Source organism: Triticum dicoccoides, chromosome 1B, assembly GCF_002162155.2.
Source record: "Triticum dicoccoides isolate Atlit2015 ecotype Zavitan chromosome 1B, WEW_v2.0, whole genome shotgun sequence".
Lineage (NCBI taxonomy): Eukaryota > Viridiplantae > Streptophyta > Magnoliopsida > Poales > Poaceae > Triticum > Triticum dicoccoides.
Genome location: NC_041381.1, coordinates 14881571 through 14907044, shown reverse-complemented (window position 1 = coordinate 14907044; position 25474 = coordinate 14881571). Strand labels below are relative to the sequence as shown.

At 42.7% G+C, this 25474-nt stretch overlaps 2 long non-coding RNA genes and 1 pseudogene across 4 annotated transcripts; all 3 read left to right on the top strand.

Moving 5' to 3' along the window:
* Positions 1 to 565: 565 nt before the first annotated feature.
* Positions 566 to 2779, top strand: LOC119299584. Its single transcript, XR_005146234.1, has 3 exons — positions 566 to 746; positions 1281 to 1333; positions 2523 to 2779. It is a non-coding gene; the product is annotated as an uncharacterized LOC119299584 (long non-coding RNA).
* Positions 2780 to 6177: 3398 nt separating this feature from the next.
* Positions 6178 to 9628, top strand: LOC119299570. 3 transcript variants are annotated; one of them, XR_005146223.1, is made up of 4 exons: positions 6178 to 6358; positions 6893 to 6945; positions 8135 to 8284; positions 9395 to 9628. It is a non-coding gene; the product is annotated as an uncharacterized LOC119299570 (long non-coding RNA). The 3 variants fall into 3 exon arrangements; XR_005146228.1 differs by having other exon boundaries at positions 6178 to 6406; XR_005146229.1 differs by lacking the exons at positions 6178 to 6358; positions 6893 to 6945 and adding an exon at positions 6970 to 7418.
* Positions 9629 to 9745: 117 nt separating this feature from the next.
* LOC119349990 overlaps positions 9746 to 25474 on the top strand; it is a 17049-nt pseudogene continuing 1320 nt past the window's right edge.

The window sequence follows — 25474 nt, the reverse complement described above, 5'->3', positions numbered from 1 at the left end:
TTTTTTTATGCCCGTTTCAAAATGCAGTCAAAACGAGGGGAATGACCGTTCATAGCTAGTGGTTGAATCTTGGAATTTTTTGGTGTTTCTCTGATTAAATAGATACTTATGTATCTAGAAATGATTTTTGGAAAAAATAAATAGCAAACTATGAGGCAGCTGCAGTTCAAATTTGACCCGCTTCCAGCTGAATCGATGGAAATTTCACTACACTACGCACCAGATTTCCCTACCAATGGCTGTTGGAAAAAGTCACTCGTACCAATGGACTGTTGGTCGGGAAAACTTTTATCAGACTGTTGGTCGGTAATATGTTCATGTGGCGACCGACTGTTGGTTGAGATTACCCATAGCTTTAACATCGATTGTCGGTCGGGAATAGGAGAACTTCCATCGGACTGTGGGTCGGGGATTAATGCCGACCGACTATTGGTGGCTAATTGGGCCGCCCGGCCCGCACGCGGGAACATAAAAATGTTAGCGCCAAAACCAGCCCAGCCCACGAAAAGCTCCCTGTATTTTCTCCCGTTCCGCTAAAAATCCCCCAAATCTCTCAAACCCTACCCACTTTCTACATCCGCCGCCGCCACACTCGAGCTCTCTCCCCGCCGCTACGCTCGAGATCCGCCGGCCACGTGCTGTCCAACCGGCCGGGACGCCGCCCCCTCTCCCTCCCGTCCTCCATGCTGTCCACGAACGACCTCACTCCATATTGCCGCCGCCACGCGCTCGACTACCCTCCACCGGTAGGTGCTCTCTCCGTCGTGAGGTGCTCGAGCACCCTTCGTCATCAGGTGCTTTCTCCTCCTGTTCCGCGTATCCCCCTCCCCTGTCGCTCACCACGGGAGCGCATCCCGAAAATCCCACTCCAAACCAAGCTCTCTCTGTCTATTCGCTCGATTGAGCAGAGCAGCGGATTGGATCGACGGCCACCGCATGAGCGTACCCCCGCCGCTATCTTCTAGACTTGTGTCGCTCCTGCCTGGAATCGCTTTGCTGCTTCGTGGATTGGCCTTGTCGTCGCATGGGGTCGCCGCCACCTGCTATGGTCCTCCGCCGTGCTGGGCATTTGCTTGCTTCTGCCGTACTGCATGTTTCCTTTTTTTCAGTGAATCTTGTTTGCTTGCTGGGTGCTGGGCTGCCTGCGTGCTTGCTTGCTGCTAGGCTGCTATCGCTTTTGCATTCCATTGACTTCTCTTATATGCAACTTTTAATCTATGATGTATATTGATGTTGCTTGCTACTGGTGACCTGCTGATGTTGCTTATGTGTTGGCTTAGGGAATGACATACCGACATTGGCATCTGTGAGCTGTGGCATGACATTATAGCAGGTAACCAATCTTCAATTGGTGGGACAGTTACTGTTGTGTTTATCTCAAAGTCTAATACTAGCATATGATGTATCGGTGTAACATTAAGTCCACGAGGAACTGAGGATTGAGGAAATTGATGATCATTCAGTCATCGAGGACTTGGAAAGAGGCATCGGGGCAACAAATGGGACAGTATTTTGATCTCATTTCACACATTCAATAATTGTTTTGTCTTTATTAGTTACATGGCATTTTATTAATTATTTATATATGCTTGCCTCATCGCCATACGGCTGTTTCTAGAAATTGTTGTATTGTATCCCTTATTCCCTTGTCCCTGTATTACTATTGCTGTTTCATGTCTCTGTTGTTCCCACCGGTGTGGCCTCATAGTTTTCTGAGCAAGAAACACAATCTGGATAAGAAAAAGTCAAGTTCATCTGCTGGAATTGAAGTTGACAAAAGTAGCTAGAAGTGATTCTTTTTTCAGGGTACTAGCTCTCTCCTCGTGGAACCTGATCTATGTTGTTGGTTTTTCATGTTTGTTGGCAGTCAGACAAATGTCATTGTATAATTTGGTCAAATATAGCAACCTAGTTGAAATTCCCAAACCATCTCTATAGACAGCTGAAATTATCATGAACATAGAGCTAATATTGACCTGACGTTGTGCTAACAGGAAGCAAACAAACTGTTGGATTTATCTCTTACTTTAGAAGAATCTATCTTTGCTCTATTTTGCGCACCGGTGACAGTTTAACCACTCCGTACTATGTTAATTTCCCTTCGCTTGTCACGTTTAGACTGATTTTAGTGGCCTATATATTGCTCTGAACCTTGGCTTGTCACCACAGGTTGGTGCATTTTGTGTTGTTCTATTTTTGAAAAGATGGAACCTAGAGGGGCAAGAGTTCGTCCAATGTAACTGCTAATGATCATGTTCTGTGATAAGTTTCATTGTCATGAGTATGTAGGGATCTCTTTTCTTCAAACAAAAAAGGGAAGAATAGTGTACAAGAATGAGAAATAATGAGAACAAGAGGAAGAGCCCCCATTAGATAGATGGAAACTTAATGAATATAGCTGCTGTATTTGGAGATAAACGCAACTCTAATTCAGTATCTAATTATCTACAAAGTAAAACTCATAATTACCATATATGCACAATTGGTTCCAGCGATGTACTCATATACTGTGTCCTTTGCAGGAGGAAAAATGGCAAGCGCAAGTGGCAAGGGATCTCTCATTTTCTTCCAGCACTAACCTATCTATGCACGAAACCTCTCACGCACCTGTAACTACATTGATAAAGGGGATGATGAAGGGACTTTTGTCCATAGAAGAGTTGTTGCAAAGGGTAATACATCACTCGTGGCCTCTCCATTTGTGTCACAATCAATGCATTTTTATGCACAAGCTGAATGTAGTAGACCTTACAGAGTTACCACATAGAGTTAACATTTGTACGTTTGCTAAATGAACTTCTGCTATGAGTGTGTGTCATTTAAGAGCACCCTTCTGATGGTGTCATCTCACCATGGATACTCAGTTTTGATTAAATAAACATGTGCAAGATATTGTCTCCTAACCATGCAAATTATATTAATAGATCAATATGCCACCTAACCACCTAGGACAAAAATTATGGTGGGTTGCGATGACTAGGCACCATCTCATCAGTTTTGCCTATCTGTCATGTCCATGTGTCAATTTTTGTCCTAGGTTGTGAAGCAACCTATATTTCTGTTATTCCAAAAATTCCCAAAAATTCTCATAAATTGTTTGGATCATATCTTCATCAAATGTGTCAAAAATCTTCCTTGCCTAGTTCAAAAATAATTCAACAATATTCATTTTCCTATTTTGTTCAGAGCAGCACTTTGTGAAGGAAGTACCACTTTGGCATGTCCAAATAGTATCCATTTTCTACAGTGCTTCCCTATGCCGAAATAACCATCCTCCACCAAATGCCAGCTGAATCCATTCATTATTTTGAGCCAAGCTTCAACATTCGTATTTATGTCTAGTGTGGTACTTTGCAAAGCAAGTACCACCTAGGCTCCTCCTTTTGAGCTGAAAATATATGAAGACGGTCTTCTTAATAACTGATCATGCTCAGCCAAAACACACACCCATTATCCATGTACATTTCCTGTACCGCTAATCAAACACTTGGCTGCTAATTCATGTTTGAGCATCGATCGATCTCCTCGTGAGAATCTTATGTTGTAATTTTCTTCCTAGCACCTACCTGGGGAGTTCCCAACCCACTAGACATGCCTAGGCCGCCCAGAACACATGGCAACACCATGGTCACGCGGTGACCACGCGGCGGGCATGCGAGTTTACGCGCTTTAGAGTTGGGGCACCCGGCCACTGCCCAAACCTCGACGTATCGCCACCAAACCATGTTTTTCTGATTAAATAGGTACTTATGTAACTAGAAATGATTTTTGGAAAACATAAATAGCAAACTATGAGGCAGCTGCAGTTCAAATTTGACCCGCTTCCAACTGAATCGGCGGAAATTTGCCTTTTTCACGAGAGGTGGATCAAAACTTTTTACACCCAACCATTTTGTCAATTGTGCATTAAATATGTCCTGGAATTTTAGAAAAATGATTTGGTCCGATTTTACAGCAATTATTTTCGAGGCCCTTCACAAAAGAACCTCCTTTTGGGCACTCGAAAAATGGAAAATGGTTTTTTCGTCCAAAGAAAATGAAAACTTCCTTAGGCAACATTGTTTTTCATTTCAATATGCACCCTTGTGCACAATATGAGATCATTTGAATAAAATATGCCATGAATGTGGCCATAAGATTGATCATTTGGCTTGAAAGCCATTGATCTCCACGCGCGATAGCTCGTTTCTGAGAACATTTTTTTAAAATAATTGTCGTATTACAAGTTTGTTATTTTTCCTGGGAACTTGGCCACATATAATGACACAATGCGAAGTTTTCCCAATTTTTTGATTTTTTTTGAATTTTTTATGCCCGTTTCAAAATGCGGTCAAAACGGCGGGAATGACCGTTCCTAGCTAGTGGTTGAATCTTGGATTTTTTTTGTGTTTCTATGATTAAATAGATACTTATGTAACTAGAAATGATTTTTGGAAAAAATAAATAGCAAACTATGAGGCAGCTGCAGTTTAAATTTGACCCGCTTCCAACTGAATCGGTGGAAATTTGTCTTTTTCACGAGAGGTGGATCAAAACATTTTACACCCAACCATTTTGTCAATTGTGCATTAGATATGTCCTAGTATTTTAGAAAAATGATTTGGTCCAATTTTGCAACAATTATTTTGGAGGTCCTTCACAAAAAAAACTCCTTTTGGGCACTCGAAAAATGGAAAATGGTTTTTTTGTCCAAAGAAAATGAAAACTTCCTTAGGCAACATTGTTTGCCATTCCAATATGCATCCTTATGCACAATATGAGATCAAACAAACTATGCCATGATTGTGGCCATAAGATTGATCATTTGGCTTGAAAGCCATTGATCCCCACACGTGATAGCTCGTTTCTAAGAACACTTTTTTAAAATAATTGTCGTATTATAAGTTTGTTATTTTTCTGGGAACTTGGCAACATATAATGACACAATGCGAAGGTTTCGCAATTTATTTATTTTTAATTTTTTTATGCCCGTTTCAAAATGCAGTCAAAACGAGGGGAATGACCGTTCATAGCTAGTGGTTGAATCTTGGATTTTTTTTGTGTTTCTATGATTAAATAGATACTTATGTAACTAGAAATGATTTTTGGAAAAAATAAATAGCAAACTATGAGGCAGCTGCAGTTTAAATTTGACCCGCTTCCAACTGAATCGGTGGAAATTTGTCTTTTTCACGAGAGGTGGATCAAAACATTTTACACCCAACCATTTTGTGAATTGTGCATTAGATATGTCCTAGTGTTTTAGAAAAATGATTTGGTCCAATTTTGCAACAATTATTTTGGAGGTCCTTCACAAAAAAAACTCCTTTTGGGCACTCAAAAAATGGAAAATGGTTTTTTTGTCCAAAGAAAATGAAAACTTCCTTAGGCAACATTGTTTGCTATTCCAATATGCATCCTTATGCACAATATGAGATCAAACAAACTATGCCATGATTGTGGCCATAAGATTGATCATTTGGCTTGAAAGCCATTGATCCCCACACGTGATAGCTCGTTTCTAAGAACACTTTTTTAAAATAATTGTCGTATTATAAGTTTGTTATTTTTCTGGGAACTTGGCAACATATAATGACACAATGCGAAGGTTTCGCAATTTATTTATTTTTTAATTTTTTTATGCCCGTTTCAAAATGCAGTCAAAACGAGGGGAATGACCGTTCATAGCTAGTGGTTGAATCTTGGAATTTTTTGGTGTTTCTCTGATTAAATAGATACTTATGTATCTAGAAATGATTTTTGGAAAAAATAAATAGCAAACTATGAGGCAGCTGCAGTTCAAATTTGACCCGCTTCCAGCTGAATCGATGGAAATTTCACTACACTACGCACCAGATTTCCCTACCAATGGCTGTTGGAAAAAGTCACTCGTACCAATGGACTGTTGGTCGGGAAAACTTTTATCAGACTGTTGGTCGGTAATATGTTCATGTGGCGACCGACTGTTGGTTGAGATTACCCATAGCTTTAACATCGATTGTCGGTCGGGAATAGGAGAACTTCCATCGGACTGTGGGTCGGGGATTAATGCCGACCGACTATTGGTGGCTAATTGGGCCGCCCGGCCCGCACGCGGGAACATAAAAATGTTAGCGCCAAAACCAGCCCAGCCCACGAAAAGCTCCCTGTATTTTCTCCCGTTCCGCTAAAAATCCCCCAAATCTCTCAAACCCTACCCACTTTCTACATCCGCCGCCGCCACACTCGAGCTCTCTCCCCGCCGCTACGCTCGAGATCCGCCGGCCACGTGCTGTCCAACCGGCCGGGACGCCGCCCCCTCTCCCTCCCGTCCTCCATGCTGTCCACGAACGACCTCACTCCATATTGCCGCCGCCACGCGCTCGACTACCCTCCACCGGTAGGTGCTCTCTCCGTCGTGAGGTGCTCGAGCACCCTTCGTCATCAGGTGCTTTCTCCTCCTGTTCCGCGTATCCCCCTCCCCTGTCGCTCACCACGGGAGCGCATCCCGAAAATCCCACTCCAAACCAAGCTCTCTCTGTCTATTCGCTCGATTGAGCAGAGCAGCGGATTGGATCGACGGCCACCGCATGAGCGTACCCCCGCCGCTATCTTCTAGACTTGTGTCGCTCCTGCCTGGAATCGCTTTGCTGCTTCGTGGATTGGCCTTGTCGTCGCATGGGGTCGCCGCCACCTGCTATGGTCCTCCGCCGTGCTGGGCATTTGCTTGCTTCTGCCGTACTGCATGTTTCCTTTTTTTCAGTGAATCTTGTTTGCTTGCTGGGTGCTGGGCTGCCTGCGTGCTTGCTTGCTGCTAGGCTGCTATCGCTTTTGCATTCCATTGACTTCTCTTATATGCAACTTTGAATCTATGATGTATATTGATGTTGCTTGCTACTGGTGACCTGCTGATGTTGCTTATGTGTTGGCTTAGGGAATGACATACCGACATTGGCATCTGTGAGCTGTGGCATGACATTATAGCAGGTAACCAATCTTCAATTGGTGGGACAGTTACTGTTGTGTTTATCTCAAAGTCTAATACTAGCATATGATGTATCGGTGTAACATTAAGTCCACGAGGAACTGAGGATTGAGGAAATTGATGATCATTCAGTCATCGAGGACTTGGAAAGAGGCATCGGGGCAACAAATGGGACAGTATTTTGATCTCATTTCACACATTCAATAATTGTTTTGTCTTTATTAGTTACATGGCATTTTATTAATTATTTATATATGCTTGCCTCATCGCCATATGGCTGTTTCTAGAAATTGTTGTATTGTATCCCTTATTCCCTTGTCCCTGTATTACTATTGCTGTTTCATGTCTCTGTTGTTCCCACCGGTGTGGCCTCATAGTTTTCTGAGCAAGAAACACAATCTGGATAAGAAAAAGTCAAGTTCATCTGCTGGAATTGAAGTTGACAAAAGTAGCTAGAAGTGATTCTTTTTTCAGGGTACTAGCTCTCTCCTCGTGGAACCTGATCTATGTTGTTGGTTTTTCATGTTTGTTGGCAGTCAGACAAATGTCATTGTATAATTTGGTCAAATATAGCAACCTAGTTGAAATTCCCAAACCATCTCTATAGACAGCTGAAATTATCATGAACATAGAGCTAATATTGACCTGACGTTGTGCTAACAGGAAGCAAACAAACTGTTGGATTTATCTCTTACTTTAGAAGAATCTATCTTTGCTCTATTTTGCGCACCGGTGACAGTTTAACCACTCCGTACTATGTTAATTTCCCTTCGCTTGTCACGTTTAGACTGATTTTAGTGGCCTATATATTGCTCTGAACCTTGGCTTGTCACCACAGGTTGGTGCATTTTGTGTTGTTCTATTTTTGAAAAGATGGAACCTAGAGGGGCAAGAGTTCGTCCAATGTAACTGCTAATGATCATGTTCTGTGATAAGTTTCATTGTCATGAGTATGTAGGGATCTCTTTTCTTCAAACAAAAAAGGGAAGAATAGTGTACAAGAATGAGAAATAATGAGAACAAGAGGAAGAGCCCCCATTAGATAGATGGAAACTTAATGAATATAGCTGCTGTATTTGGAGATAAACGCAACTCTAATTCAGTATCTAATTATCTACAAAGTAAAACTCATAATTACCATATATGCACAATTGGTTCCAGCGATGTACTCATATACTGTGTCCTTTGCAGGAGGAAAAATGGCAAGCGCAAGTGGCAAGGGATCTCTCATTTTCTTCCAGCACTAACCTATCTATGCACGAAACCTCTCACGCACCTGTAACTACATTGATAAAGGGGATGATGAAGGGACTTTTGTCCATAGAAGAGTTGTTGCAAAGGGTAATACATCACTCGTGGCCTCTCCATTTGTGTCACAATCAATGCATTTTTATGCACAAGCTGAATGTAGTAGACCTTACAGAGTTACCACATAGAGTTAACATTTGTACGTTTGCTAAATGAACTTCTGCTATGAGTGTGTGTCATTTAAGAGCACCCTTCTGATGGTGTCATCTCACCATGGATACTCAGTTTTGATTAAATAAACATGTGCAAGATATTGTCTCCTAACCATGCAAATTATATTAATAGATCAATATGCCACATTGATACTGACGGTACACACCTGATCAGTGTACATTGTGCCGGTTCATGCAATACATTATGGCTATGCCCCCTGTTTTGGTGTTTTTGGTTTGAGAGATCTCTTCCATATTAAGATATGCATGGTCGTGTAGCACACTGCATCTGTCCAACTGCGCCAAGCTAGATGAAGTGGCTGCATGTACAGTAGAGAAGAGAGAAGAAACAAGCGAGAGACGCATAGATAATGGCGATGTTGTGCCGCACGGCTTGCCTGCAGAAGTAACAGCAAGCACACCTCTGCTAGATGCCGTGCCATAACTGAGATAAAATATGTGCACTGATTTCTTAGCTCACCACCTATGTGTACTACTGTATTATATATAATGAATGCACCTCTTTATGCCCTGTTCTACTAGAGTTAGCTCCTAATTGAGATATGTATCTACACTGTTGAACTCATGTGCCCAACGTTGGTCATGCAAGTGTGTAAAATTCAGTAAGGCTAGTGGTGTCTCTAGACATTAGTGAATGGGCACAACCTGGGGCTTGCATGGTCAGTAAACCTGGGTTGTTGGAATGACAATTGACTAGGAAATTTTGATCTTCCTCGAGTCATTGAGCTGATTTATAATGCTCATTTGACCCCTGACACACCAAAGTTAGTGTCGGTCTGATTTTTAAAGTAGAGAGCAAGAAACTTGGGAGTTAGTTTCCCCTAGAGTGATACTTGTTCTATATGCAGCAATTGAGTTGCCCTGTGAAGGAACGGTTTATTTCATGCTATGCTATGCTTTATACAAATTTTTATGGTGCCATTGTCTTTATGAATGTATGAATTTAATCCCGATTACTTGTTTTTTGTAGGAACATGCAAAAGAGGACGAGGAACCAAGAAGTCGACAGTTCATGTCAACTGGATATTTTCTGGATTTTTTCTAATGGTGACTGAATTGTTGGTGATGCATTTTAGCCATCATTTTGTAAACTTATGGTTTCTTGGACAGTGAACCATAATGTTTGTTCTATTTAATTAGTTACCTTAATTTATGTGAAACTTGGATGGTAATTATGCCCATAGCGGATGAACTATTTATATGGACGAATTAATTAATGTATGTTGTGGTTAAATATTGTTGTTGGAATGTGTGTTATTATTGGTATCCGTATAACATATGTAACTTGACAGATACTCTGTTCGTAATGTGAATGCCAGCTATGGGAGGGTTAATGGATATTGGTTGGCAAAACAAATCTCGTCTGAGCCTAATGCCATGGCCAGCAGAATGTTGGTCGGCAAAGAAAACCCTGTCTGACAATCTGTTGGGAAAGGCCAATGCTAAGGCTAATGAAAAGTTGGTCGGCAAAGAAAATCCTGTCTGATCGTCGGACGGGAAAGGCCAATGTGAGGCCCAACAGGCTGTTGGTCGGGAAAGGCCCATGGCAAGCCCAACTAACCGTTGGTCGGGAAAGTAATCGCATAGACGACAAGCAGTCAGTCGACAAATATATTTCGGTCGGGAAAGGGCTTTCCCGTCTGGACTTTCCCCAACAGACAGGGTCGGTCGGCAAAAAATTTTCCCAACCGACTGTTTGTCAGCGTAACTTGTATTCCCGGCCAACCTAGCTGTCGGGGATTTAGTGTTGTGGTGTAGTGTTTGTCTTTTTCACGAGAGTTGGATCATAATTTTTTACACCCAACTATTTTGTCAATTGTGCATTAAATATGTCCTAGTATTTTAGAAAAATGGTTTGGTCCAATTTTGCAACAATTATTTTGAAGGTCCTTCACAAAAAACCCTCCTTTTGGGCACTCGAAAAATGAAAAATGTTTTTTTCGTCCAAAGAAAATGCATACAAGTTGGTTATCATCCATAAAATGTGGTATAACTTGAGTGAAAATTTTAATGGTTCCATTTTGCAAAATATTGTTGGTAGTTGTTTCATAAACCCCTTTGTTTTTAGCACTTAGAGACTATATTTTAAATATTGTTGGTAGTCTCCAACCAATCAGGACGGCTCCCCTAGATCACCCTACCGTAGACGATCTGAACCGTGCGATCGTCCCGGATCCAACGACAGAGTTGACCCCCTCACCGTCTCACCCAACTAACCCTAACTCAACCTGCACCACTCGTCCTCTCGCTCCCCTCTCTCCCCTATGCACCCACAGCCGCTGCACTCTCCCTCCCTCAGATCTCGATCTCGATCTTCGGCCCGAACCAACCCACCTCACCGCCGTCCCCGGCCGCCGCGCCCTTCCACGAAGACCCCTTCCTCAGCTTCGCCGACGGCCGGGCCCCGGCAGCCGATGTCCACGTCTCTGGGGGTGGCAGCAAGGACTTCCCATCCTCCCCCGACCCCTACGCCTTCCGCCACGACTCCGCCGCCGCGCACCCCTTCGGCATGCCCGTCTCCAACGGCAACGACATGCACCACGAGGCGGAGGATGACGGCCTCTTCACCAACTCCGGCCCCGTCTTCACCGACCCTGGCCGACGAGGGCTTCCTCCTCCGCGATTGGCGCCAGCACGTGCGCTTCCTTCCCTCGCCTCTGCTGCTCAGATCTGGTCGTGTACGGTGGTTGGTCCTGCTAGATCTAGCCGCGCGATCATGGTGGGGTGGGTTTGTTCGGGTCGTAGATCTGCCGCGCTGGGTCGCGATCTGGCCTGCCGCTTGCCATTACCTGGGGCGCTGAGCTGCTGTGTGCGCAAGATTCCATCGTTTTGCTGCAGATTCGGCGAGCGCCTGCTCGAAATTCGGTGCACTTGCCATGTGTTGATGTGATCCAGTGCCTCTAGGCACTACTAGGGAAAATCCTAGCAGCAGCAAGGGTTTTAGGCCTATCAGTAGCGCGGGCAGGAGCGCTACTGATAAGGCGCTACAGCTAATGCTTAGCAATAGCGCGCCTGGATCCACGCTACTGCTAAATTGACTTAGTAGTAGCGCTTCTTCAGAACCGCGCTACTGGTAATTAGTAGTAGAGCTTCTCCTTTCCCGCGCTACTACTATTATTTAGTATTTTATTTCTTTTTAATTTCATGTTGTATTCATACACCTTTACACAAGTTTTCATACAACAGGAATTTAGAGATTGTTTTTACATCATAATGAGTTATTACATCACGGGGTGAAAGAACCGTGGACTAGTTTCAAGTGGATGTCCATCCACTTGAAACTAATCCGCGGTTCTTTCACCTAATGATATAATAATATCATCATCATCATCATATCATTAACAACTTATCATCATAATACATCATTGTCATATAACACCTCCTCAAGATCATCGTTTTCATCAATGACATCACATAGCCAATTGGTCACTAGTCGTAATCACAAGTACTCTTCATTATCAACTCTAACACATTACCACATAATAAACATATTGTACCTCATAGGACCTACTACATTCGATTAAGACCTACTACATTTTCTAAGGTAAAATAGCAAAAAACAAGATAGCCACTGACTCTCCATTATGGAGAATGGAGATTAGCCTGTCTCCAATTCTTGCCTTTCGCTGAATGTTACTTCCAAGAACCTCCTTGCAAATGTCCATACATTTCTTCCATTCCTTGATGATCATGTGTTCACCGATTTTAGAAATCCGATATGCACAGGTGAGCTCCCTAGATTTACCTGGCAGTGTTCAGAACTGAGAGGCGGCCATTCAGAGACATCAGATGAGGCACACAATCCATGGGGAGTTTCTGTTGAAAAACATAATAATAACTTCGTAGTTAGCAATGATGTACTAGTTTTAGAAGTATGCAAAAGATGCACGGATGTCGTAATAGTAAAAAATCTTACCAGGGTATCTCTAGAGAAGTTACCGTGGTTCAACACATGCACTAGTGGCACGTATTCACCATAATTTGGAGGAGTTCGATAATAGTTATTGTAATTCTCAAGAAGAGTACAAAATGCGATCAGATGATTTTTCTCCTTATACTTTAATTCGGTGCCATCGGTGTAGTGGGTTTTATCTACCATCTTCCGCACAGTCTTTGAAGAATCAAAATAAGCTGTCAGTGGAAATAAGGTATCAACTATTTTGAAATAAACAATATAAATTAGTTAATAACTATGTTTGAGAAACTCACATAGCGGTACAATCGGAAGCGTATCAACAAGGACCCAAATGTCCATATTGTCTTGCTCGATGTCAGGATCACCAAGATCCATGGTGACAATCATACCCTCATAAAAATCATACATTTTGCAAAGTGCTTCCCAATTTTGGCAACCAAAATGGGTTACGCTCTGAGCATTGCATAGATTTACATCAAAATCCATATCATGATGGGTCCTTAGGTGTATTTTCTTTGTTTCGAAGTTTTCATGGTCCTCAAACCCATCCTTTCCAAGACATAGCGTCTTGCATGGCATGGGATAAGCTAGTCGAATTGTAAAATATAAAAATTAGACGTTGAAATAGTTGAAGTCATGCTTAATTACGAAAAAAACACTTGTCATTGTTGCGTACCGTTTCACAATTGAAGGTCTCCTCGAGCTTAATGCTGAAGCGCATACCTCGATCGTTGTGGCACCAGCTACACTCCCCCAGACTGTCGTCGTCCGAGTATGACATTTCCTATGTTCATAATTCAAAGATTAAACTTGTACATATTCTAGCACAAGTCATGCCAGAATTCACGAAAAAATCAGGCATGACCTTTGCTAAAAAAGGACATATCGAGCGCCTGAAATTTTCCAGAACGGAAATTAATCAACACTCCGGAAAAACATAGGCCACTCGGAGATCTAAACTGAACATGAACGACCACTTGGGCAACCACATATCCTATTTGAGCAACAACACAAGATATACAAGGATATTTGGCTGGTCTCACCTCAATGTCGGAGGGGGTCGGTGATTGGGACGACGGCGGGGATGTCGGAGGGGGTCAGTGACGGGGACGACGGCGGGGATGTCGGAGGGGGTCGGTGACGGGGACGACGGTGGTCACCTGAAACAATATAAGTTATCACTAATACATCCCGAATAATTGCTTAAACTAAAAAATAACAACAAATATGACATGTTCAACTAGTTATATTAATTCAACTAGTTCTTACTAAATATAAACTTACTATAAATAGAAAAAAACTAGTTCTTTCTAAAAATAAAGTAGTTCAACTAGTTATATTAATTATCTTACTAAAAATACATTAGTTCTATTAATTCAACTAGTTCAACTAGTTTATTAATTTACTTAGTAAACTAGTTCAACTACAACTAAAGTAGTTCAACTACAACTACTATTAATCATACTGCCCTAGTTAACTAGTACCATCACTATTAGTAATTAACATCTACTACTACTAAAAATCTAGTACTAACTAAGCAACATCTAGTACTAGCTATGAACCCTAAATTAACATCTACAACTACTAAATCTAGTACTAACTAGTGGCAGGGGGTGGGGGCGACGGAGAGGTAGCTAGGGGCGGCGAGGTCGAGGGCGGTGGGAGGAGGGCTGCCGGCGGATGAGGGAGGAGGGGCGGCCGCAGGCGGAGGGAGGAGGGCAACGGCGGAGGAGGGAGGATGTGCGAGGAGGAGGGAGGAGGGACGGAAGGAGGGGAGTACCTCGGCGGCAGACGGACAAAGGCGGCGGCGGCGGCGACGCACGACGACGGTTATCGGCACGAGGGGGGGGGGCGAGAGTGAGAGTGTGAGAGAGGGCCGGTCGTGCGCGTGGGGATTAGGTAGGGATAGTTGTAGCGCGTTTGCCAAAACGTGCTACAGTTAATCTGAATAGCAGTAGCGCTTTGCACATAAACCGCTACTGCTAAGTGTAACTATACAAAAAATACGTCAATGCAAAAATACATTGGCCATCAATGATCTTTTTGTGTACAATCTGAATTGTCAATATGAGTCCTCTCCGGTAGGAACCGGAGAGGACTGATATTGCGGCCACAAATTTTACACATAGAGTTCAGTGAAGACCAACTGGTTGTGGTAGTTTCAGAAATAACATATTTAAGGTGGTAAACACCCTGTTTACAGAGCGAGGTGGGACTAAACTCGTGGGATGATCTTAGCAGTAGCGGTTTTCCTATAAGCGTGCTGCTGCTAACTTCTATAGCAGTAGCGTTGTTCAGTATAGTGCACTACTGCTATAACTAGCGGGGGGCGAGGTCATGGCAATTATAGCAGTAGCGCGGTTTGTGGTGGGCGCGCTACTGCTATTTTCTTGTCAGCAGCGCGTTTCGCTAACACGCGCTGCTGCTAAATAGCAGTAGCGTGGTATTTTGGGGAGCGCTGCTGGTAAGATTCTGTGTATAAGCTTTTCACTAGTAGTGAGGTTCAGTACACTATGATTTTAGCTGAGTTAGAGGAATTGACGTACAAATTGATCACTATTAGTGTTTATTTTCTTTGAAGTGACCGATGCAAGGCTTCGCAGCATGACTTGTGTTAATGAGATCAAAATGGTTCATCTTGCTGCAACTTGTCACAGTTAGCTGAATGATGTTGTTACCCAGTGACTTTGCAGCCTCAGTACACTAGGATTTTAGCTGAATAAAGGCAAATAATCACTTAGGATTTGCCATATGATGATGAGATCTACTGTCTTTGCAGCTTTTGCAGCATGAATTTAGCTGCATAGGAGCGATTTCCATACAAATTGGTCGCTGAAGTTGTGTTTTTGCATTAGGAATATATTTGTGTGTCTGCCATAAGTTTTTTAACCATGACCTGTTAATATGATATAAAATGGTTCAGCTTGCTGCAAAACTTTTTAAACCTGTGATTTTGTGGTTGAGGATGTTCTTTCTGATTCATGTTTCTCGATCCGTTCCGTGCGTGCAGCACCGGGGATCAGCGCCTCGCCGTCGGGGATCAGCGCCTATTGAGCTTGCGCTTTGTTTGTTATACACCAAAATTGCTTTACACATCCATTCTGGATGGTCGTCGCATAGGACTGCATGAGCTCTATTGAACCTGCTTTCTTCTTGTACAAGTTATGCCACATCGGAAGATTGCCTTTTGCATTTATGCTTGCTATAAGTGTACTCGTGATATGTGAGACAAGTTTTGACTCTTTCATGCTAGATCTATGACAATGTTATATTAATCAATTAGCTCGTGGGAATTGACTATATTGGTATTATAAGTGTTGCATGTGTAATTAATAAATGGAAGAAATAACACCTGCTTGGAATCTCCCAGTCCTGGCGCGTGTGATCTGACTGGGTTGCGTTGCTGTGTGGTTGCAGGGCAAGGTGGTGAACCCGCTATTCGAGAAGAGGCCAAGAACATAATATTTTCATATTTTCCATCTGAACAAGTTACTGTTATCCAAATGATTTTGCCTACAATAACCTATTATTCACCATTGGTTCAGTAGATGTCTATGTAGTAGAAACTTACACTACCAGTGATAGTTTGAATCTAAGAACTCACCCTGTTTATCTGATATTTGTAGCTGCTAGATTTGAGTGGTATCCTCACGGTATTCTTCCCTGGTATTGTGATGTCACATTACACCTAGCATAATGTGACAGAGAGCTCAAGAGTTGCAACAAAGTAATCTTAGTTCTTAGTCTGTGTAATTTCAATATAAGTAATCTTCTGTTCAGTCAAAAACTACTGCACGTGCTACTACCAATAGTGCTTGTGATTTTGTTTTCCTCTTAATGTCTGTACAACCGTTATATAAGATGAACAAATGTTATGTTTAAAGTGTGAGCTGACTAGTAATCCTAGAGAGAACCAGCTCCATTTTTGCAAATGTTATGGTACATTATATGGTTTCTTTAGCTATGCGATGCCACACTTATATTTTAATTTTCTGTCTGGTGTAAATTTTGGTTTCGTTCTCAATTTCGGTGCCTCTAGTTGATGCAGGTGCACATGACTGTTCTGGATGACATGGTCTCCTTTTCGGCATGTGCAAGTGACGGGTGGTGCTTGCCTACATGGTTTATGGCAAGTTGCAGTTCAGGTGGGCGCTCCAGCTCTCCCTTCTCATGCTATACATCCAGGTACACCCTTCCATTGCTACCTACACGTACCAATGCCCGCTAGATAAATATCAAGAGTTGATAGCTGATCTGTAGCAAATATAGCTGTGTGTAAGGAGCAGCTGTGTGTAACTAGTTATATGATGAAAATATTCTCTGTTGTTCTATGAAACTAGTTGCATGGAATCACCTATGCCCCAGGATGGCATTGCTATATTCGTTGCATTCATAAGATTACTGTAGTGTTCACCTGTTTACATGAACACTTTTTTAAAATAATTGCTATATTCGTTACATGAATGCATATGTTCGTGGTCGCGATTGCCACTGCCCTCTCCTCAAGGGCATGTATCATTTTTTAAACTCTGCTATCTTTTCCCAAGTCTTTATTATATTGCCTAGCCTTGTACTGATATGTATTGTTTGCTGCTAATTACCCAAGATAGTGTGTGATGTTAAGGATAACCTGAGAACACATGCCTAAGTTTATAAGATATGACATGTGACAGTGCTGCTGCTGTTTGAATGCTTCTACTGCTAGCTGCTTGCTTGAATAGGTGTCCACTTGTGCTGGTGGTGGTGCTGCTTGGGCTGCTACTGCAAATTCTTGTGCTGCTAACAAAATTGAATATAATCATTCTTGTTGGATCATGCAGACATGTATGTGCTGCTAATTCTTGTGCTTAAGCTGTTGATTGCCTAATTTTATTCATCGTCTCCAGAATAAATTCATTTGATTTCCTGCTACATCTCCACTTAAATACTCATAATGCTACTGTCTATGTTTTGTTCAATTGGACTGACTATATATCTCTTGTTAAAATTGTGGTCTTGATCTTTTGTTTAAACCTGAGACATCATGCATAACTAGCTCTTCCTTTTCAGTCTAAACCTGAGACCTCTTTTGTTCTATATTCAGATCTGACTAATGGCCACAGTGCTGTTTTGCTATGCTTGATAAACCTGAGACTTCTTTTTATTGTAATATTGAAGTTGTTTGGTTCTGGCCTCAGCAGCAGTACACTCTAATTTTGGTGGCCTTTATGTTCATTCTTTTACAGGAGCTCCAGGCCTATTTTTTTGGAGTGTGAAGCCGTGAAGCCAAGTGTGAAGCTGTGAAGCCAAGTGTGAAGCAGTACTTAGCAAAGAGTTTTTGGTTCTGTACTTAGCAAAGAGTTTTTCATTCTGAAGTGTGAAGCCAAGTGTAAATTGTAATATTGTAAAAGTCTAATGTAGTGTTAATGAATTATATATGTTCTGTCCTATTTGAAATAATGATTATGTATGTTGAAAAGATGTGAAATGGAAACTTGACCAGTGGGACCCACTTATGAATATAATCTGAGCAATTTTGAAATTTCTGACATGTGTGACTGATGTACGGCATTATGACTAGTGGGACCAGCGCCAAAATATAATTATTAAAATAGAAAATAAAAGATTGTAAGAAGGCCAAGGCCAAAAAATAAAGAAGCTGAAATATTGGGCTTGGCCCATGTAGCCCACAAGAATTAACTTGGAAAAAAGCTTGAATTGTTGGGCTAGGCCCATGTAGAAAACCGAATCGTACCGGGCTGATTCTTGTGCCACATCAGCTTGCCACGCTGGATGCCTACGTGGTCTGGGGAGGTTGCTAGTGACCAAAACGCCACAGTAGACATATTTTGGTCATAAACGTCTAAGACCATTCCAAAAGAAAGGTCAAAAATGTTAGTTTACGATGGCCAGCTTTTGACCTTCTGTTTTTTGTCACAAAAAGGTCGCAAATGGAAAACAGTGACCTTTCAGTGACCAATAGTCAAGGTCACAAGTTGACATATTTCTTGTAGTGGGATAGCCTTTTACCTTGCTATGTTCAGACCAATCTAATAGCCGATTAGCATGAAAGGAAGGAAGAGGGGGCAGGACACAAACTTTTGTGGCCAGAATTGCGATGAGGCGGACAAGGAGCAGGGAACAAGGAGGGCTACGCCGCAGCTGACCAGGACGTGGATGTGACGAGCAGCGCGACGGCGTCCCCCATCCCCTTCCCATGGTGGCTCCTGACCTATCAACAGCCTGGCTGCTCCTTCCCCCATCTCCATCTCCATCCCTTGACATGTCACAAGCCTCGCTGCTCCTTCCCCTCACCTCCGTCCTCCTCACCCTCACCCGCTCTTCCACACCCACCACAAAAACCACTCTACCCCTGCTCTTTCATGGCGGCGATTTGCACCCAATCCGAAATCATGGCGCACAGTGGCACCGGATCGAGAATGTAGGAGACGTTGTCTTGACTCTTGAGGGAAGAGAGGAGTGGAAAGGTGGCGGTGACCACGCGGTAGGGCTTGAGAGAGCAGAGGACGAGGGGAGAAGAGAAGGGGAGGAGGCGCGCTGGCAGCGGAGGGAACGAGGGGAGGAGGGGCTGGGAGGGAAAGCGGAGGGGTGCGGGGGCTCCAGGACGGGAGGGATTGCTCGCTAGGTTTTCACCGCGTCCATCCGATGTGCGGCACTTTGTGTACGCAGAATCTGAACAAAACTCAACTCATTGCTGGGCCCCATGTTTAACAAGGCCCACTTGTCATCTACCTTTGAAACAGTTGCGCGGGTGAAAAATGAACCAACGGCTGACCAACCGCCAGCAAGGTGAAAATTAGCACAGTAAAAAGATCGCTCGACCAAAAATAGTTCGCGCACAAAAGTGCCCTCGCTAGGCGGGTTGCCTAGCAAGGTTTATATGTTCAATGTGCCATGGTTTAGGTAGTCGTTCGTTTAGACCAGCCAAGAAGACCTGGAGTACTTGCCAACATAGCCTTCATGTTGATGCAGTAGCCGTGGTTTAGGTAGTCATTGATGTAATGTTCATCATAGTCAGTGTAGGTGCAGCTAGCCGGAGGTGCAGCTAGCCGGAGGTGCAAAAAACATATGCTTTGTTATTGATGACGGAGCTGAGGTCGTGAACGATACAGCTTGCGGATATTAAAAAGGATGTCATCGGTGATGATACCATCAGTTTAGGCAATACCATAAGAAACCCATAGAGTATTGGAATTAACCACGTCGGCATGTCCGGGAGGGATACGTACCAGTCATCCGAGTAGGCTAGGAATGGCTAGCTTTGTACTAGTATAAATATAGCTGTAACCTATGGCGTGTAATCAGATGAAAGCAATAAACGAAGGCACGTCACGGGCTTTTAGCAATCCAACATCGTGTGTACTACTAGTTCTTCGTATAAGAGCAAGTATAATATAGCCAGACGCGGAGTTTCTGCTCCCGGGCTCAGTTGTACCCGCGCTAAAAAAATCAAAATAAATATTAGAAAAACTCAAAGAAATGCAATTTATTTTGTGTGTGGTAGATAATTTCATGCATAAGGTCCGCTTCAAATTTCAACTCATTTGGATATCTGAGCAGCTCTCGGCAAAAAGGACAAAATCGGGGTCTGTAAAAAAGCTTATTGTTCACATAATATTCTAATCCGATTGTCTTTTTTGCCGAGAGCTGCTCAGATGTTCAAATAAGTTGAAATTTGGAGCGGACCTCACGCATCAAATCAACTTCCACACAAAAAAATGGATTTTTTCTATTTTTTCTAGTATTTGTTTTGATTTTATTTTTTCTGAGCGGGAGCAGATGAGCCTGGGTACCGAGTTAGATTTTCGGTTTATAGCCTGCTTAGATGACAATTTTTCCTATGTGAAAAAGAGATATGGAAAATTAAGAGGGGTGGGATCTCATGCAAGATCCGAGCTATATGCGAATTCCTAGGCCAATACAATAAATATGAAGAAAGAGATAAAGAGAAGATGAGAAGAAGTAGTGTTTTTGTAGCCAATCTTATAGCTACCTTATTCTATTAGTGGCTATAAGTGGTGGCTATATATAACATGGGAACACCATATAGTCATTGGTTGGCTATAATATTAAACATGCTATAAGTACTCGCCGGATTAGCAATCGCCGAGATAAAGCTAGCTAGCTTGCTGCTAGTTTGTACGTGTTGCTAGACGACCCGGCGCTTCGGAAAGTAATCGAGCAGCTCGGCGTGTCTTGTTGGAAATACTCGCCAGTGTAGTCGAGGTCGGGATCTGCACCAACTTGAGGACACATCAATGTTGCGAGGACGTGTGCACCGTTAATGGGCTCATCACTATAGCGACGCCATGTCGATGTAGTCGTTGTCGTTAGTATTGTCGGTCGATATCGTCGTAGATGATGTGGTCGATGCCGTCATGGTGACATAGTCCTTCCCGTTGTTAATGGCATGTATTGCAGTAGTAGAATCAGAGAGCACCGGAGATGTCCATACTGTGGACGATGTCGCGGCGATGTGTTGACGAAAATATGGATGAAGACCATATTGATGAAGACCCTTAGTCATGTAGCATCAGTGATGGCGTAGCAGTGAGCATGTAGAGATGATGCGTTGCTTGAATTCATCCCTTGCAGTGACAATATGTCGATGTCATGCCGTGCGAGAGAAGTCGATTAAGAATTACGTTTCTTTTCATACCAGCCTATCGTGTGGATGTTGTATGTCGGTCGGTTCTCATAAGTGTGCCTGACAAAGGTTTTGTCTTTTTATTTTTTGACGTGGTGTTGTCATATAGCTTGACGGTGCTTGGCTTGATGCCAAGGCGTCGGTACAGGTTCAGGTCAACTCAGTGTAAGTACATCGCTCTGCAATAGGTCATGTCGACTGTCAGTTATCACGTCAAAAGGCATTCAATCGACCAGAAAGTGCTTTTGGCAAAAAGAATACCAAAAACCAGTGGTGTTCGCAAACTACTGGAGAAACGGTGGATTTTTTTGTACTATATATGCCCAAATGTGGTCGTTTTAGTCAATTTACTCGATAGACAAATGTAGTTTATCTGTAATGCTGTAGAAACTTTTAGCTCATGATGTGAACTGATGGTATAATTTTCTGTATAATTTATAAATAGCATGCTAATTGTTACAACTTGTGTAGTGCACGGCTGTGTGTTTAATGTTTATCACAAAGAGAATAGTTCACAGAACTTTACAAATGCTCCCGTTTAATTATTTCCAATGTCGGTTCAAAAAATATATCATTTCCAATGTGGTAGTTCGAATATAGTGGCAAACTTGCTGCTTCAGATTCTTGATCATGAATGTACGGATAATGCAGGTACATATACTTGGCAGACTTGATGCACTTCATGAGGCAGGAGGAAGCCATCAAAGCAATGCATCTTTCTGAAGGAGGACAAGAGTACAACAGGATAAGCAAGAGGTCTCTAAAAAACTGGATGGTAATGATCTTATTACCTTACTTGCTAAGTTGCAATAAGGAATTATAATTGACGTCTGAATTCTGAAGATGCCTGTCCTACCATTGCTATATGGATTCTCCTGTAGGTGAATGCATTTAGAGAGCGCAAAGCCCTTGCTCTAACACTTAATGATACAAAAGTTGCAGTATCCAAACTCAACCAGATGACTAATGTTGTTGGTGGCATCATCGTGTTTGTTCTCTGGCTCCTTATTCTTGGCATAGCTACAACGAATTTACTTGTCTTCCTCAGCTCACCGTTTTTGGTGGCGGTTATTGTATTTGGAGACACTTTGAAGGCAGTTTTTGAGGCAATTGTTTTCTTATTTGTGATGCATCCTTTTGATGTTGGTGAGTGCTGTGAAATCGAGGAAGTTCAGGTGTGGTAATATTTTTCTTGCTTCTTCCTCATTGAATCTAATATTAGCTTGCACTCATTGACTAAAGGTTTAACCACCTGAATTTCAGGTTGTTGTCGAGGAAATGAATATCTTGACAACAGTCTTTTTCGATACGACAACCTGAAGATATATTATCCCAACAATATACTGGCCACCATACCAATTATGAATTTTTACAGGAGTCCAGATATGGGAGAAGGAATTGACTTCTATATTCATGTTGAAACACCGGTATGGAAACTAGCACTCATGAAGGAAAGAATACTACGGTACGTAGTAGTGCCTTTATCCCATGGTTTGATCAAATTTTATTTGTTAACAACTGAACTATGCGCATGTTGACAATTAACGTTAAATATAATGTTGGAAGTTTCCCTGTGTTGCTTGTGTAATTTAGCAGATCTAACTAACCAATTTTTAAACTTGTGACTCCGGTTACATCAACAACAAGAAAGAGCATTGGTAACCAGGGGCGATGGTTGTCCTCCGGGATGTGGATGAGACCAACAAGCTGAAAGTATCCATATGGCTCTGTCACACGCTCAACTTCCAGGACATGGGGATGAGGTACGTGAGGAGGGAGCTGGTGCTCCAAGAGATGATCAAAGTTCTCAAGGACCTTGACATTGAGTATCGGATGTTACTACTGGACGTGAATGTGCGGAATGCGCCTCCTATTGAATCCACAAGGATGCCAACAACATGGAATTATTCCTGAAGCACTGAACATTCATGGGGCATTTCCTATCCAGTTCGAGCGGTGAGAGCTACAAGAGCCTTTTCTAGCAACTGGCGAGTAGAACATGACATGAGATGTTAGCGTGCCTAAGGCAGATCACTTGGTTTGGTCTGTAATTAGTGTGTTGTTTAGTATGTAAGCTTTGGAACACAATAATTGATCAATTTCAAATATTTTCCAAGCATGTATAGAACACGCACACGTGTGTGTATGTATGCCATTGTGTGCTTCCATTCAAGGTGGGACTCAGGTTTGGTCGGGTTGGCACGATGTGAGCCCGATGTGCCTCGGGCTGTAGCGATGCCATATCATCCTGGCCCGACCAGCACACCGTGACATGCCATGCTGGCACGAAATTCCTCAGGCGTGGCACTGAATTGGTCGGGGGCAACCAAGCCCCCTTGATCATTCTGATACCATCCATTCCTTGTCTCTATTGCTTGTATTAGAGTAGTGCTATTGTTACTTCTTTATCGGTAGATCATATACTGTTGCATAGCATGTCTTTGCTACTGCTGTTGATACAATACTGCAATCCTACCACGCATGGTCTATGTATGCTAGAGTCCCATCAGTGGCCCTACATCCTTGTTTGTCTGCCATGCTATACTATTGTGTCGTGATCCCTTCGAGAGATGATCACGGATATGCCTTATGCTACATACCTTATATGTTACTTTGGTGGACCCCGTACATTGGTGGCTTACGACATGGAGCGAGATGGACTGCAACAAGATGCCGACGAAGACAAAGACTATTACTAATTTAAATTATAAACTCTTACACTATACATGATAGATGATATGATTAATGTCTGGTCAGCTTGGAGAGCACCCGCGAGTGATTCACTATTGGCGGAACGATAGGGTAGGTAGGGACCACCTAGCATAGAGGTGGGTCTGGTCCTTGGTCGATGTATGTGGTTCGCATGAGTACTCACCGTTGCATTGCTCCTCTTTTCCTTTGACCTGGTCGCTACAACAGAAGGTAGCGCCGCGGATGTAGGCTACCCCGATGGAGCTTACTACATGGAGAACGAGGACCAGGACTAGTTCAGAGGTCTCAGGCAAGAGGCCTTTTTTCAATCTAGTCTAGATATTTTGCTTAGTCTTCTTAAGGCAAACTTGTTCAACTATGCTTTGATAAGTGATGTATTATGGGTCCTTGTGACCCAGGCTTGTAATATAAAAAATTATGTTTGATTTGTGTTGTAGAGTTGTGTGTGACATTGACGGGAGTCACCGTTCATGATTCATTTATAGTTCACGATTAAATGGGGGTGTCATAAAAGGTAACAAAGACCAGTAGACCACCTAACATAGAACATGGTGGGTGTACTGAAATCTGACATGCATTGTTGGATCCCGCAACTAAGACGCTAGAGGAGCGTCATTACCTTTCCCGAGGCATTGTATTCCGAAAACTTTTTTAGTAGTCTGCTGACGCAGATGATGGACAGCGTTCTTGGTTGTGTTGAGTTTTTTTGTTTCTCTTTCTTCTTTTGTCTTTTTTGTCTATATACTTTATTAATATATCAACTGGGTCTTAATATTGTGTTGTTTCAGAGATCAAGTGTAATTGATGCCATTAATATCAATATAATGCACTTTGTCAAAATACATGTACTAAAAGGGCTATCGCCATCTCCCACTATATTACTCCATTTTATAATAATTAAGAGGACTAATCCCTAACCTCAGCCTGCAATCCATACATCAAATTGCAATGGAACCATACATAAAATATACATATGCTCGTTCGACTTTTCTAGCTGTTGAATTGAAAACCAAGAACCTCTCTTTCCACTCCGACGTGTCATCCCCTGCTCGGGCTCAGCGCCTTTCTAATCCAAGTGACAATGGAAAGAAATTCTACACAAACTTGTGAACCCTTATCCTCGCCTGAGATAGTTGTGACGTCATCCCCATCTCGGAAAAGGTCCATCCACATCGGCCTCATCTCGGCCTCTCTTACTCTTCCTACAAATTGAGAGATCTCACATTTGGAGTAGCAAATAAATCACTCCATGCCAAAAATAAGTGTCTCAGACTCTAGTAGAAAAACGACTTTTAGTACCGGTTCGTAAGGACCTTTAGTACCGGTTCTGGAACCGGTACTAAAGAGTGGGGACTAAAGGTCCCCCCTTTAGTACCGGTTCAACACGAACCGGGACCAAAGGCCCACCATGTGGCACGAGGCGTGCCGTGGTTTGGGGGACCTTTAGTCCCCGTTGGTAAGGATTTTTTTTTATTTTTATTTTTGAAATAAAGCAAAAACAGCCCGCCTATTGGGCCGGCACGGCCTGCATACGACTAGAAACCCAATCTCTAGTTGGGCCAGGATGCAGGCCCGTATGGCCCAGTAGGCCCCACAGGGCAGAAGACTTGCAATAGGCCCACAAAGGCCTGCTTAGAGAGGTGCTCGACACGGTAGCCGCGGCGAGGCTTATAAACCGGTGCGAGCTCCTCTCAACTAGCGAGGTGGGACTAAACATTATGCACTACGGGTGGCAGCGCACCATCTTTAATACCGGTTGGTGGCTCCAACCGGTA